Here is a 13,912-nt window from a genome sequence, read left to right as displayed (position 1 = left end):
AATGCTACCATTAAAATAGAACAGGTTTTTCTGTCTTGGACTCAACCGGAAAAGAAAAGAAAAAAAGAACAGGACTGGATGCTTGGTGTGTGGTTCCACAGCCCTTAGATCAGTACCTGGCACATAGTAGGTGCTCAGTAAACTTGTTCAATGACGGAATGTGCTGGGTGGTCAGGGAGGACCCACAGACGCCAACCGGAATGGGAAGCCAGAAACAGTCCGGGGAAAAGGAGGGTCTGGGGCAGAGACCAGGCATGGCAGCCTCCCGGGCAAAGGCCCTGAGACCGGCCCAAACTCGGCATTATGAAGACGGAAAGAAGAACCAGGGATACTCTGTCGACTTCAGAGTGCTGCATCCACTTGCGGCAAGGCTGTTTCTGTGGCTGGTTCTTTAATTTTACCTCATACATTTTTGAAAATTTCCATCCCAGTCGCCGGGCCGCCACTTTGGGAACGGAGCCGTTCGCGCACAGTTCAGCCTTGCGGGTCCTCCTCCCGCGCCGCGCCCGCCCGGCTGCTTCCTGGAGGGCGGCTGCGCCCACAGACAGGTTTCGCGCCTCGGGCCGGCCCGCCACTTCCTGAGGGCAGCACCCCGCGACGGTGGGTGGCGGCGGCGGCGGCGGGCGAGCAGGTTGGGACGCCGAGCCCGGAAGGCCCCGCTCGGAGGCACGGGCGGGCGCGAGCAGAGCAGGCGCGGGGCGGGCGGGCGGAGCAGGCGGCGGACCGGCCCGGGCCGGCGGGGCGGCGGGGGCGGGGCGCGCGGGAGGGCCCGAGCCGCCTGGGCCTTCGCCGCCGCCGCCGCCGCCAGGTAAGGGGGCCCGGGAGCCGCCACGCCACTCCCCGCCGCCCGCGCCGCCGGCCCCACGCGGGGCTCCCGGAGCCCGCCCGGCCCCGAGAGCCCTTTGCCCTGCGCCCCGCCCCTGCCCCTCGGGACGCCGGGCCACCCACAGTGGCGGCGGCGCTGACTGCGCTGAGCCAAGGCCGCCTCGTGGTGATTGGTTGGCTTTCAGAGCCGGAAGTGCTCTTAGAAATCATGCAGGGCGGCAGGAGGGGAAACTGAGGCCGGGTAGAGCTCTCGGGTCTCCTGCTTCCCAGCTCGGGGCTCTGAGCCTTTGGAGGTCACCCAGCCACGACCTTGAACCATGAGGAGGCTGCTCAGAGCCAGGGGGGAAGGGGTCTTGCCCAAGGTCACACAGGTTAACTGGGCTTCCGTTGTCCCCTCACGCCCTGATGAGGAAGCTTCCAGCACCCCTCACCCCCTCTCTCCTTGCCCCTACAGCCCAGACCGCTCCTGCCGACTCTCCAACTGCGAATTCCAGGGGGGCTCGGGGAACCCCTGTAGAAAAGCCTAGGCCCCTGATGTTACCGACGGGCCGTGTCTTCTCCCTCTGCTGCCTGAAGTCACAGGAGGGAAGAATTGCTGCTGCTGCTGACTTTTGAGTGGATCTTACAGGTAGGTAAACTGAGGCTCGGAGAGACGAAGGGATTTCCCCAAGAGCACACCACCACAGAGGAGAAGAGGGTAAAACCTGGGCCACCTGACTGGAGAGCCTGACCCAGTGCCGGGCACAGAGTTGGCTTGTGCAGTGTCCCTGCCCTGCGTGGGGAGTTAGGGGCAGGACCCGGCTGGAAGCCACCACTACTACCTAACTCAAAGTAGGAGTCAACATGTTAGTTATTTTTTTCCTAATTCAGTGTTTATTTCACTGTGGAAAATATGAAACCCCTTTTAAGCTTTGGGGGCATCCATACATTCCTTCACCAAATATTTATTGAGCACCTACTGTGTGCCACTGTGTGCACTGTTTAGGCACTGAGGATACAGCAGTGAAAGAGTCCTGCCCTCAGGGAGCACTCTCCAGAGGGTGGAATAAAGCACTACCCTTCAGTCTGGGGAGGGGGCCTGGACACAGAGGAGAGGCCATCGGAATCCCCCCAACTGGGAATTATGTGAAGAGGGCAGAAGGTGACTTCTCTAGTGACTCATCAGAATGGCCTCAAGATCTCTGAGCTTTTGGCCCACATGGGCCTCGTTTAAGATGCTTCTGCCAGCCTGAGCTTTCCCACTCCCCAAGGATTTGGGGGAAGGTGGGGTAGAGAGTGAGCCAAAGGAAGCCCTAAACTAACCTCAGAGCCTGGAGACCTGGGCTGCAAACCTGGTATTGCCATTTCCCCGCTGTGTGACTTTGGGTAGCTCACTCAACGTCTCTGGACCTCTGTTTCTTTATTGTACAACGGGAATCGTATCTCGTATGGTTGATGAGATTGTCAAAATCATAAGGCACAGTCCATAGTGTGGACCTTGCCAAATCAGGTGTAAGCAAGTGTGTTTATTTAGAGCCTATTTATTTAGAGGCTCTAATGACTCTGTTGATAACGTGTTATTGTTTGCAGTAAAGAAATGTAAGAGGCAGAGACGGGGGTGGCTGAGCGCCAGGTGAGGTGGCCAAGGCTCCCTGCCCCAGCTCCAGAAATGGGATGCTCACGTCACCCTCAGCAGTTCTGTTTTTACAATCCAGCCTCACATGCAGCATCAGACAAAGGTGGGCTTGGGCTAGCCTTGCTGCTGCATGGCCACTCAGTGGCCAAGTTATGTGGCCTCTCTGTGCCTCCATTTCTTCATTGGTAGTCTGCCGTCTCCAAGGTTGTCGTGAGAATTAAAGGAGCCTAAGCCACAAAGGGCCCGGCGTGGCGTCTTACATTTTGGGAGGCTTTTTACTTTTTAGGCCTAAGGTCCAAGGAGGGGTTGGATGGGCACAGTTGACTGATGGGGTTGTCACAGCTCAGCGTGTGGCTCCCGTGAAGGCTGGAGCCTCAAGGCTCAAACCATCCCTCCCTACCCTGGCACCCACTGGGCTGTGACACCGGACCAGCCCGCCTGGGCTGCCTAGTGTGGGACCTGAGAAATGTCGTTAGGTGGTTTCCCATCTTGTCCTTTTGCGGAGCCTCTGTGTCTTGTAAACTCTGCTCTGAGCGCTGGTGAGGAGTGGAGACCTGCCCTCCGTGGGTGTGTGACAGTGGACAGGAGTGGGCAGGAAAGGGAATCCAATCCACTTTCCACTCAGCCTTCCTCCAGCCTTCCTCCACTTGGCAGCCAGCCTGGTCCGATTGTACCACCTTTCCATTTTCTTAGGGAGAAGAACAAAAACCTTTAACACAGTCCAGAAGGCCCTGCTCCCCCGCCTGGCCTGCACCTCCACTCACAGCCCTCCGTGCCCAGCTCCCCTCCCTCCTTAGGGCCCTGGCACCCCCTTTCCAGGCTGCTCCTCCCCCCACCTCCCATTTTCCCAGGCAAACACCTCCTCTTTCTTCAAATTTTTGCCCTCCACAGCCTTGCACTCCAAACGCCCCAGGCCGCAAGCCGGTGTGTTGGAGGTTAAGCTCAGGGTGGAATTACACACTCGTTGCGGGCATTAGTTTCTGCCTGTACCCTATATGCAACGCAACCCTGACACCGGGGCCGGGGCCGAGTTTGCTCAGTAGGTGCTCAGTAATGAAATCTGCCTGTAGGGAGGACTCTTGAGCAAATTGGGAACCTTGCTTTATATATAAAACTGTATTGTACTTCAAAAAATCTGCTGAAGTCATTTCTCAGTTGTGGGGATAGATGTTCATTCATTCAGCCACAGAGATTGGGCACCTGCTCTGCCAGGTACTATTCTAGGATCCATCAGGGAATACAGCACAAAGGCCACTGCCCTCATGGAGCTTCCTCTAGTGAGGAAGGACAGGTGATAAACAAATAAACCTGTGATGTATTGTCAGGTAGTGATCAATAAAGAAACAGCATGCAGGCTCTGATGGGAGGTGGGGAGTGGCAAGGCCGGCTGTTTAGACCTAAGGCTGTTTAGACCTAAGCATTAATGGGGAAGCACTGGTGCCCTGGGCTTCATCCACTGTCACCCTGACCCTCCCGGTGGGCGACACAGGCACATAGGCAACCAGCCATCATACCAGAGAGGAGATGGGGTGGCCCAGACCAACCCCATGGGCTCCAGAGGCAGCAGGCCCCACATTAGCTGGACAATCCAGGATGGCACGAGGAAGCCCCTGAGCCCCCTAGTAAAGTGGACAAGAACTTGGAGTTTGAAGTCACACAGGACTAGGAGGAGGATCCTAGGACTACCACTTGCTGGCTGTGTGACCTCCACGTCTGTGAACCTCAGTTTTCTCGTCTGTAAAATGGGGGCAGTCAGTCTCCTCTTCATAAGGTTATTGTGAAGCTGAAATGGGATCATGAGCGTAGTAGGTTCCCAGGAAATCTTAGCTGGTTTTATTATTAAGCTGTGCTTTTGAAAAAGGATGTTTGGGCCAAGACCAAGAGTACAGCATGAGCTGAGACTGGAGGTGGAATCCCAGGGTGGGCTGGAAACCGTGGAGAGGACTGGCCGTAAGAAGGGAGTGGGAAGGGCAGGTTGGGCCCATCCAGAGGTGCCTGGGGCTGCTAAGAAGTGGGATATCAAGTGGAGAGGTGGGAGGAAGTAAGATTCATCAAATGTGGTGTTTTCAAATTGTGTTTGAAACCTTTTTGGCCACCTCAGGGTGTTAACTAGACCAAAGAGGAGCAGAGTAGTGTCATAGTTAAGGTGGCTGCCTTCGGTCTAAGACCTAGGTACAAGTTTAAATACTGCATCATTCCTCTGGGGACCCTGACTTTAATTTCTCCAGGCCTCTGTCCCCATCTGTCAAATGGAAATAATAGCACCTACCTCGGAGGATTGTTGAGAGGAAATGAGAAAATGCATGGAAATGGTTGGGGGTGGGGTGGGTAACATTTACCAAGCATTTACTGTTATAATTTAAAATATTTTTTAATATTTAACACATACCATAAAATTTACCATCTTAATTTTAAGTGTATAGTTCAGTAATGTTAAGTATATTCACACTGTTGTGCAACAAATCTCCTAAACTTTTCAACTTGCAGATCTGAAACTCTATACCCATTAAGCAAGAGCTCCCCGGCCCCTCCCTCCCCCCCCAGCCCCCACCATTCTACTTTCTGCCTCTATGAATTTTGCTACACCTGACACCTCATATAAGTGGAAGCATATACTGTTGTATTTTTTGTTACCTGGATTATTTCTTAATGTCTTCAATGTTCACCCGTGTTGTAACATGTACCAGAATTTCCTTCCTTTTTGAAAGTTGAATAGTATTCCATTGTGTGTATACAGCACATTTTGTTTATCCATTCATCTGTCAATGGGCATTTGGGTTGCTTCCAGCACTTAGCTATTGAGAATCATTCTGTGAACATGAATTCTATGAATACACAAATATTTTTGAGACCCTGCTTTCAGTTCTTTTGGATATATACCTAGAAGTGGGATTGTTGGATTATTTATTGCTATAATTTGAAGGTGCAGTGTTGAGAGCTCAACCAGTGGGTCAAATGAACCATTGCAAACTGGGCCATTTCTCTTCCTTCCCAGGTAAATTTGCCTCTCAAATTATTTTTTAATTATCCCAACTGGAAACCACCATTCATTCAACAAATGCTTCTAAGTGCCTACTGTGCTTACACGTGGGCAGGGGAGACGTGCAGTAAGCAAGAAATGAAACAAGTAGCTAGTACAGTATGTCAGACAGTGACGTGGGTATAGAAAAGCAGAGGAGTAGGGTAGAGGGTGCTGGGGTGGGAGGTAGGGATCAGAGTGGCTGCCCCGAGGGCCAGATTTGAGCACAGATGGGAAGGAGGTGAGGGAGTTGGTAAGAGTTAGTGACTGTGTGTGGAAAGGCAGTTGTTGGAGGGTTTGGAGCAGAGAAGGGGCATGATCTGACTCCATTCTAGACGGGTCTCTCTGGATGTGTGAACAGCTTGGGGTCAGGGGGCGCCTCTCATGACCCGCGTGAGAGGTGACAGTGCTTCCTGCCAGGGTGTGGCAGGGGAGGAAGGCAGCAGCGGTAAATGTGGGCACACACCCCAGTGGCACTGTCACCGTGCCCCACCAGTCCCCCTGCCCCTCCAGCCTGCTGAAGTGAGGGTGGGAGGGAGCTTTCCTTCTAGGCCGGCATCTCTGTTTTCTTCTGATCTGTAATGTGATTGTCTAAAACCCTTCGGGTTCTTCTATGTTGGAACTGTTGCCATGGAGACCTCCCAAGATGCCTCATTTACCTCTGGCTTCCAATTTGACTTCCAGATAGGGGCGTAAAATGAATGAGTTTCTCTCCTAAAATACAGCGGGGGTTGGTGGTAAACTGGGCCTGCCTAGAATCTGCCCTTCTAGGGGCATCTCAAGATTATCTTATTTTGGGTGTGGGAGTGTGTGTGTATTTTAACTTTCAACTGCGATCCTTAGAGTTTCTGGCCTAAAGACGGTGCTATAGCTCTATGTTTTGTAAAGGATTTTTTCAGCCTAGTGCTGTGATTTCTCCTTGGCATCAGAATAATTAGTCTCCAGTCTTCCTATGACACTGCAGCCATGTCTCTATTAATGCTTATTTTGTTGTACTGCAGAATCATTTAAAATTCCAACAGTGACTAGAAAAAGAGAAAGAGATTCCCCTCTGCCCCCTGCCACCCCACCCCCCACCCTCCGCAGCACATACACTAACACATTCATGATGGCAAATTTGACCTTGACCTTCACTAACTGCTCCAAGGGGGAAAAGGACATAGCTGGCTGGTGTGTAATGACAAACAAAAGTTCATTCTTGCCTGCGAGCTTCTAAAGGCCCAGGTCATAGAGTTTTAAGGATGATTGAAAGGATTTTCAAGGATGATATTGACCGTATTTAACTTTCTTGTTGGTGCTGACTTTAGAATTTTTGATCTCCCCAAGAAGGAATCCCACTGTATCGTCTATGGCCTTAGTCAACAAGTATTTCATTGATTCCCCACTGTGGGCGCTTGCAGAGCTGAGCACAGATATTTGTGGCATGGCTGTCTACCCCCGCTGCTGACAAAAATGACTCAGCATTTTCTTTAGTGACGGATATTGTGACTGGCTAGAGAAAAGTCATAACTGTGAAGCATCAAAAAGGTCCCATTCTAGAATAATCCCTGTCCATCCTGGGTCTGGGCTGTGCAATAGGCTATAGGCATGGGTTTGCCCTTGTTGTTCTCACGCCGGACATGTTGTTTCCCTGAGAGTTGGGGCTCTTCTAGGTCAAGTGCGGGCCTTCCTTGGAATTTCTTGATGTCTCCACAGTGCCTAGGCAGGGACAAGACCCTCTCCTCCCGCCCCTGCCAGACAAGCTACTTCCTCTATCAGTGACTCCCCCCCCAGCCCTGGGGGTGCTGCTGGGGCAGGCTGGCCACATTGGGTGACCCCGGGGCACAGAGGTACTGCAGGCCCTGACCAGCAGGCTCTTTTTCTTGCTGCAGGAACCCTGCACTCTTGGAATCAATGTAGCTTCTCAGACTCTTGAAAAATCCCAGTTTAGCTCTGGGCTGGATCCTGATCCCAAATCAGATCAAGGGGCGAAGGCCACCGAGAACCAGTATACACAGCAGGTGGCACATCCCCACCCCACAGCTGCTGCCATACGCGCTCAGCTGGAACAGTTTGGGGGCCAGCCCGTGCCTCTGGGCGATGTGTAGAGTTGGAACCATGCGCTCTTCCATCCCAGCACCGCAGATAGCTGAGAATTGTCCCTGTCGTCATGCCAACTCTTGTCTGTTTCATTACTAATAAGACCTGTTGGTCAAATGAGTGGGACTGAACTGTGACCTCAGCCCCACTTGGGGTCAGGGCTTTCTGGGCTACAAACACTGCCCTTCTAAGGATCAAGGGGCAGCATTGTTTTTAATTCATTTTATTTTACATTATTAAAGCACCAATAAACTCATGACAGAAAATGCTAAAATTACAGAAAAGTAGAAAGAACAAATACCCATCACCTCTCGTCCCTGAGCCCCACCAGGCAAGAGATGATGATCCTAAACGGTTCCACATATTTCTTTCTGATCTTTTTGCACTGTGAAACAGTTTTTTAAAAACATAACTAGAATTATATTGTATATCCAGTGATATCCTGATAAATCACCTGTCTAGAAAAAAAAAATCCCTGATTTGTAGCATTTGCCGATATCTGTGGTGTAAATATTCCCACTAAGCCAATTTCAGGGGCCAGGCACAGTGGCCTTCGTCTGTAATCCTAGCACTCCGGGAGGCCAGGCGGGCGGATTGCTCCAGGTCAGGAGTTCAAAACCAGCCTGAGCGAGAGTGAGACCCCGTCTCTACTACAAATAGAAAGAAATTAATTGGCCAACTAATATATATAGAAAAAATTAGCCGGGCATGGTGGTGCATGCCTGTAGTCCCAGCTACTCTGGAGGCTGAGGCAGGAGGATCGCTTGAGCCCAGGAGTTTGAGGTTGCTGTGAGCTAGCCTGATGCCACGGCACTCACTCTATCCTGGGCAACAAAGAGAGACTCTGTCTCAAAAATAAATGAATAAATAAAAATAAGCCAACTTCAGGACTCAGAGTTGGGAGGAGACGCACAGAGTTGGTTCTCGCCAGCTGGTCTGCCTTGGCTCCAGCACACCATGTCATCATTTGAAGCTGTGTCTGTTTTTTTCTGATCTTCAAATCAATACTCATTACTGAGGATTGACAAAACACAAACTTATAAAGAAAAAATTAAAATCATCAGAATCCGACCCGGCCCTCCCCACCTTAGTCAGCCACTGTCAGCGTCCGGATGCATGTCCTAACAGTCTACAGATAGAGACATGTGTGAAATAACTTCTAGAGAGTTCAAAAGCAGTATATACATATGGCAGAAAATTTGGGAATACAAAAAAATCTCTGATATCTCACCTTGCAGAAATTATTTTGGAGGGTGTTATTCCAGTCATATTTCTTCTCTGCTTCTTTTTTAAATGATTGAACTCATAGTTTGACTATCCTAATTTTTAGGCACGGTATAGGTGCACTCTCATGCCCCGGACGAGGGTGGCATCCAGAGGAAAGACATTGCAAAAAGCCCTACTGAGGCTTAGAGAGGTGAAAAATAATATCCCCCCCCCTATTGACAATGGCTATAAGAATGAAGTTCAAATTATTTGAAGTTTGGGGAACCCAAACTTCTGGGGACGTCCTTTTGGGTCTGGGGACATCCTTAGGTAATTCCATCTCCCTTCACCAGGAACATGAGAACAGGAGTGCCTTTAGGGAGAAAAACAGGAAAATCTAGCTCTTGCTTAAGCCTAAAAACTAGTTCATTCTTTCATGTAACTGACACCCGCTTCTTTTCTGAGCACCCGCTACCTGGACGTTAAATAAGATGATGCATGTGAATTGCCAGGGCTCAGCCCTCATAGCCACCTGCCACCTGCTGAGATAGGCACCCCAAAGAGAGGAACCTGCAGGGGCAAAGGCCGGGAGGAGCCAGAGTGCACTGCAAGGCTGCCCAGAGAGTGTGCTGCCAGGCTGCCCCAGCCTGGGGCCAACCAGCTGCCTCTCCTGTAGGCTCCAGATCCCACACCCTGGGCACCCACAGGCTGGTTTTTCTGGTTTGCTCCCCCAGCGCAATTTGCATATATCTCTGAAGAATGATCTAAAACCTGAATAGCCTGTCTGCAGACTTAGAGGGGAGGCTCATAGTCTGGGTATTATTTAAGGTTTCTTTTTCTTTAGATCCCGTTACCATTATTTTAAATCATCTTCTGGGTTTGCATATTTATTGTCCATGTCCCTCCCTAGAATATAACCTCCCTGATAGGGATCTTTGCATGTCTGCCTTAGTCACCGCAGGAGTAGGTGCTGATACATGTTGATTAGATTAACTGGTTAAAAGGGAAATATTTATTTACAGCTTACTTAGGCCTTAAGTACTTTCTATTTTAAAATAATTATAGACTCGCAGGAAGTTGCAAGTATAGCACCGTGAGGTCCCTTAAGCCTCAGGTTTCCTACAGGGCCGTCAGCTTTCCAGTGAAGTCCAAACTCCCTAGCCGGATGCACTTGGCTTTGCATGGTGTATCCCTGGCAGCTTCCACTGTGTGGACGGAAAAAATCCAAGCCCTGAAATATTTGAAAGAAGTTTATTCTGAGCCAAATTTGAGGACCGTGACCCGGAGCCACTCTCAAGAAGCCTTGAGCAAGTGGGCTCGCTGTGGCTGGGTCACAGTTCAGTTTTATACATTTTCAGAGAGACAAGGGTTACAGGCAAAGTCACAAATCCATACATGAGAGGCATACATTGGTTTGCCCCAAAAGGTGGGACATCTCGAAGCGGGGGGGGGGGGGGGGGGCCTTACAGGTTATAGGTGGGTTTAAAGATTCTTTGGCTGGCAATTGGCTGAGAGAGTTAGACTTTATCTAGAAGACCAGAAAGGATATGCTTACTTTAAGATAAGGGTATGAGCACTCTGGGAGGTCCAGACAGGAGGACATTTTAAATTTACAATAGGTGCCTGCTAGGATGCTTTAAGATGCTTTAAATTTAAGAATAGGCATCTGCTAGGATGCTTGAGTTAAGATATTTTAAATTTATGATAGGCATCTGCTAGGATGCTTGAGTTAAGACAGGGGCTTCTTATCTTTTAGGTGATGTTAATGCCATACCAGAATCAGGTTGGGAAGTAAACCACTGCTTCATTTGGTTAACAAAAGTCGCTTAGTGGGAATTTACCGTTTGTCAGCCTGACCCAGCTGGCCTCCTTAGGAAAGAGTTTTTAGCAAAAGAAAAAAATCCGAGTTCAGTCCTCAACTGCCACCTCATTTCTTCCCTCCCGCCCCTTGACACTCCCATGGTCCACGCCCTGGCCACACCAAACGTCTTCTTAATTCTTCAAAGGCGTTGTCCCTCTTCCTCCTCTGGGTCTTGACACGTGCTGTCCTCTCTGCCCAGGACATGCCCTTCCTACCCACCCCACCTGTCTGATTCACTCCCGTTTGTTCTTCAGGTCTCAGCTTAACTGTCACCTTCTCCAGTGCTGGGTCCCCTCTTGGTTTCCCTCTGTCTCCTGTGTTTCCCCGTCACAGCGTTTATCCTGCAGGTTTGTCATCTGTCTACTTGTCTGTCTCTACCACCGTCCTGTTTCCTCTGCTGGGACGCCCGCCCCACCCGTCCTGTGACTCCCTGCAGGCCTACGCTGGAAGGACCCCTTTTGTCCACATAGTAGTCAGCCCTCCTCCTACGTCACTGTTGTCCCCCTCACCCTAACTGCCCTTGCCACTGTGCACTGCTTATTCATTCAGTGGGCTGCTAAGGGTGTGGGTGCTGCAGCCAGACCCCCTGAGTGTAGTCAATGGAAAAAAGCCAAACTCTGTAAAATAATTTTAAAGAGATTTATTCTGAGCCAAACTTGAGGACCATGACCTGGAGCCACTGCCAAGAGGCCTTGGGCAAGTGGAGTCGCTGTGGCTGGGTTACAGTTTGGTTTTTATACATTTCAGGGAGGCAGGGGTTACAGGTAAAGTCATAAATCAATACCTTGGGAGGCATACATCGGTTTGGCCCAAAAAGGTGGGCCATCTCGAAGGGAGGAGGAGGGGGGCTTACAGGTTATAGGTGGGTTGAAAGATTTTCGGATTGTAATTGGTTAAAGACATGAAGCTTTGTCTGAAGGCTTGGAATGCTTTAACATAAGGAGATAAGCCACTGGACATAGATTTGTCGTGTAAATTGAGGACCTGCAGATTTGTCCTGCATATCCTTAGGCCTGTTCATGGGTTACAAAGGAAGTCCCCAAGAAGGGAGGGGGGCACGATGAGGCATGTCTGACCTCCCTCCTCCTGGCAGACAATTTAATTTTAGGATATTCCTTTGGCCACAAGGGGGTCCATTCAGTCAGCTGGCGGTGGGGGGAGGGGGTGTTGAGCCTTAAGATTTTATTTTAGTTCACAGTGTGACTCTTGATTCCACCCCTCTGAGCTCTGCAACCTTGACCCACAGACCCAAATCATTTTATCATTATGTTTCAGTGTATTGTTGCCTCCCACCAGAATGTGTGGCCCCTTGAGAGCAGGCCATTTGTCGTTTTTGTCCCCTGACCTGCCCCAAGGTCCAGAACAGAGCTTCCCACATCATACACCCTTGTGCCCTCATCCAGCGAGCCTTGGTTATGTCTGCGGGATGCCCGGGCCTGCTCTCAAAGCTGGGGTGCAGCAGTGAAAGACAAGCAGGGCCCCCCTAAGGAAGCTTACAGTCCATCTGTATACACAGGTGAAAAAATAAATCTAAAAACTGCATTATTGGCTGGGCACGGTGGCTCTCGCCTATAATCCCAGCCCTCTGGAAGACTAAGGTGGGAGGATCGCTAGAGTTCAAAACCAGCCTGAGCAAGAGTGAGACCCCATCTCTACTAAAAATAGAAATTAATTGGCCAACTAAAAATATATAGCAAAAATTAGCCGGGCATGGTGGCGCATGCCTATAGTCCCAGCTACTTGGGAGGCTGTGGCAGGAGGATCACTTGAGCCCAGGAGTTTGAGGTTGCTGTGAGTTAAGCTGACACCATGGCACTCTAGCCCGGGCAACAGAGCAAGACTCTGTCTAAAAAAAAAAAAAAAACCCATTATTTGAGATGGGGATAAGTATTATAAAAATAGAACAGAGTACGGAGATAGAGGAGCAGAGGTACTTTAGCCTAGGTGGTCCAGGAAGGCCTCTCAGAGGAGGTGACAGGCAGGCCAAGGCCAGAATGAAGTGAGGGTCTGGGAAGAGTGTTCCAGGCAGGGGGAATGGCAGGTGCGGAGGCCTGGAGGCGGGGGCAGGAAGACAGCCGTGTGGCCGTAGCATCGTGGGCGTGAGGTGGACGTCAGCAGCACTCGGGGGCCGGATCACGAGGGACTTTGTCGGCCATCACATGGGGACTGGGATTTTTTTCCTGGTGCAGTGGGAAGCCTTTGGAGGTTTTCATGCAGGTGAGTGACGTGATTGGCATATGTGACAAAAATGCCACTAGGGCCACTACGTAGGGGTTGCACTGTAGGGAATCAAGAGTGTATGTGTCGAATGAATGAATGGATTTGGCCGGAGCTGAGCTTTTGTGCACTGAGCGCCTCCCCCCCTCCCCTGTGGCCAGAAACAGGCCAGCTCACGTTTCTCTGTTTATTCGTGAGCTGAGAACCTACGTGGGGCTCCCCAGATACCAGCCCAGTAAAACACCACCTTGGGCTGTCTGGGTAACAGGTGCAATTTCCTCGGCCTCCATCTGGCACGTGGGATCGGTTAAATGCAGTGGAAACGGCTGAGCCCGCCGACAGCGCGGCTGGCGCTGTGCTCAATCTGTGGTTTGTGCTGTCCGCGTCTCTCCGCCCCCGTGGTCTGGGCTGATCCTCTGAGCCAGGGAAGTCTGCTGTGAATCTCAAACTTGGGTTCCCGGAGCAACCATAGAGGCCAGTCTCGCTGGGTGACTTTGGGCAAGGTTCTTAACCCCTCTGGGCCTCGGTTTCTCCATCTGAAACAAGGGGGAAAAGATCTGTGTGCTGATGTAGAGGAAGGAGTTCAAGGTTTGGGGTCAAAAGTTGACTCGGATCTTACCACTTACTGTGTGACTTTGGGAAAAATCACTTTGCCCCTCTGGGCCTGTTCCTCAGTTGTAAGAGAGAGTCATAATGGTTCATGCTCCACTTAACCTTCATGGTAGTTGTGAGAATTAAATGGATTGGAAAGTGCTTTGCAAACTGTTAACATGCTGTAAAAGTATTGATTTGTTGCTTTTAACTACTTCAGGGTTTTTGTTTTTTTTTCTTTTTGAGACAGAGTCTCACTCTGCCACGTGGGCTAGAGTACAGTGGCGTCAGCCTAGCTCACAGCAACCTCAAACTCCTGGGCTTAAGCTATCCTCCTGCCTCAGCCTCTCGAGTAGCTGGGACTACAGGTTGTGCATGACCATGCCCAGCTAATTTTTCTATATATATTATTTTTTTTTTTTTTTGGTAGGGACAGGGTCTCACTCTTGTTCAGGCTGGTCTTGAACTCCTGGCCTCAAGCAATCCTCCCGCCTCGGCC

At 50.6% G+C, this 13,912-nt stretch overlaps 1 protein-coding gene across 4 annotated transcripts in view; it reads left to right on the top strand.

Moving 5' to 3' along the window:
• The first annotated feature begins 475 nt into the window (after positions 1–475).
• Positions 476–13,912, top strand: part of TMCO4 (transmembrane and coiled-coil domains 4) — a 90,929-nt gene continuing 77,492 nt past the window's right edge. Inside the window, exons 1-2 of one of the 4 annotated variants that reach the window (XM_012787680.3) lie at positions 476–600; positions 1,280–1,453. The gene's annotated coding sequence lies outside the window, so the exon portion shown is untranslated. Of the gene's footprint in view, positions 601–814; positions 1,454–13,912 lie in introns of those variants that run through there. The other 3 variants (XM_075994592.1, XM_075994596.1, XM_075994593.1) reach the window with 3 other exon arrangements.

This window comes from Microcebus murinus, chromosome 2, assembly GCF_040939455.1.
Source record: "Microcebus murinus isolate Inina chromosome 2, M.murinus_Inina_mat1.0, whole genome shotgun sequence".
Lineage (NCBI taxonomy): Eukaryota > Metazoa > Chordata > Mammalia > Primates > Cheirogaleidae > Microcebus > Microcebus murinus.
This window is presented reverse-complemented; position numbering and strand designations above follow the sequence as displayed.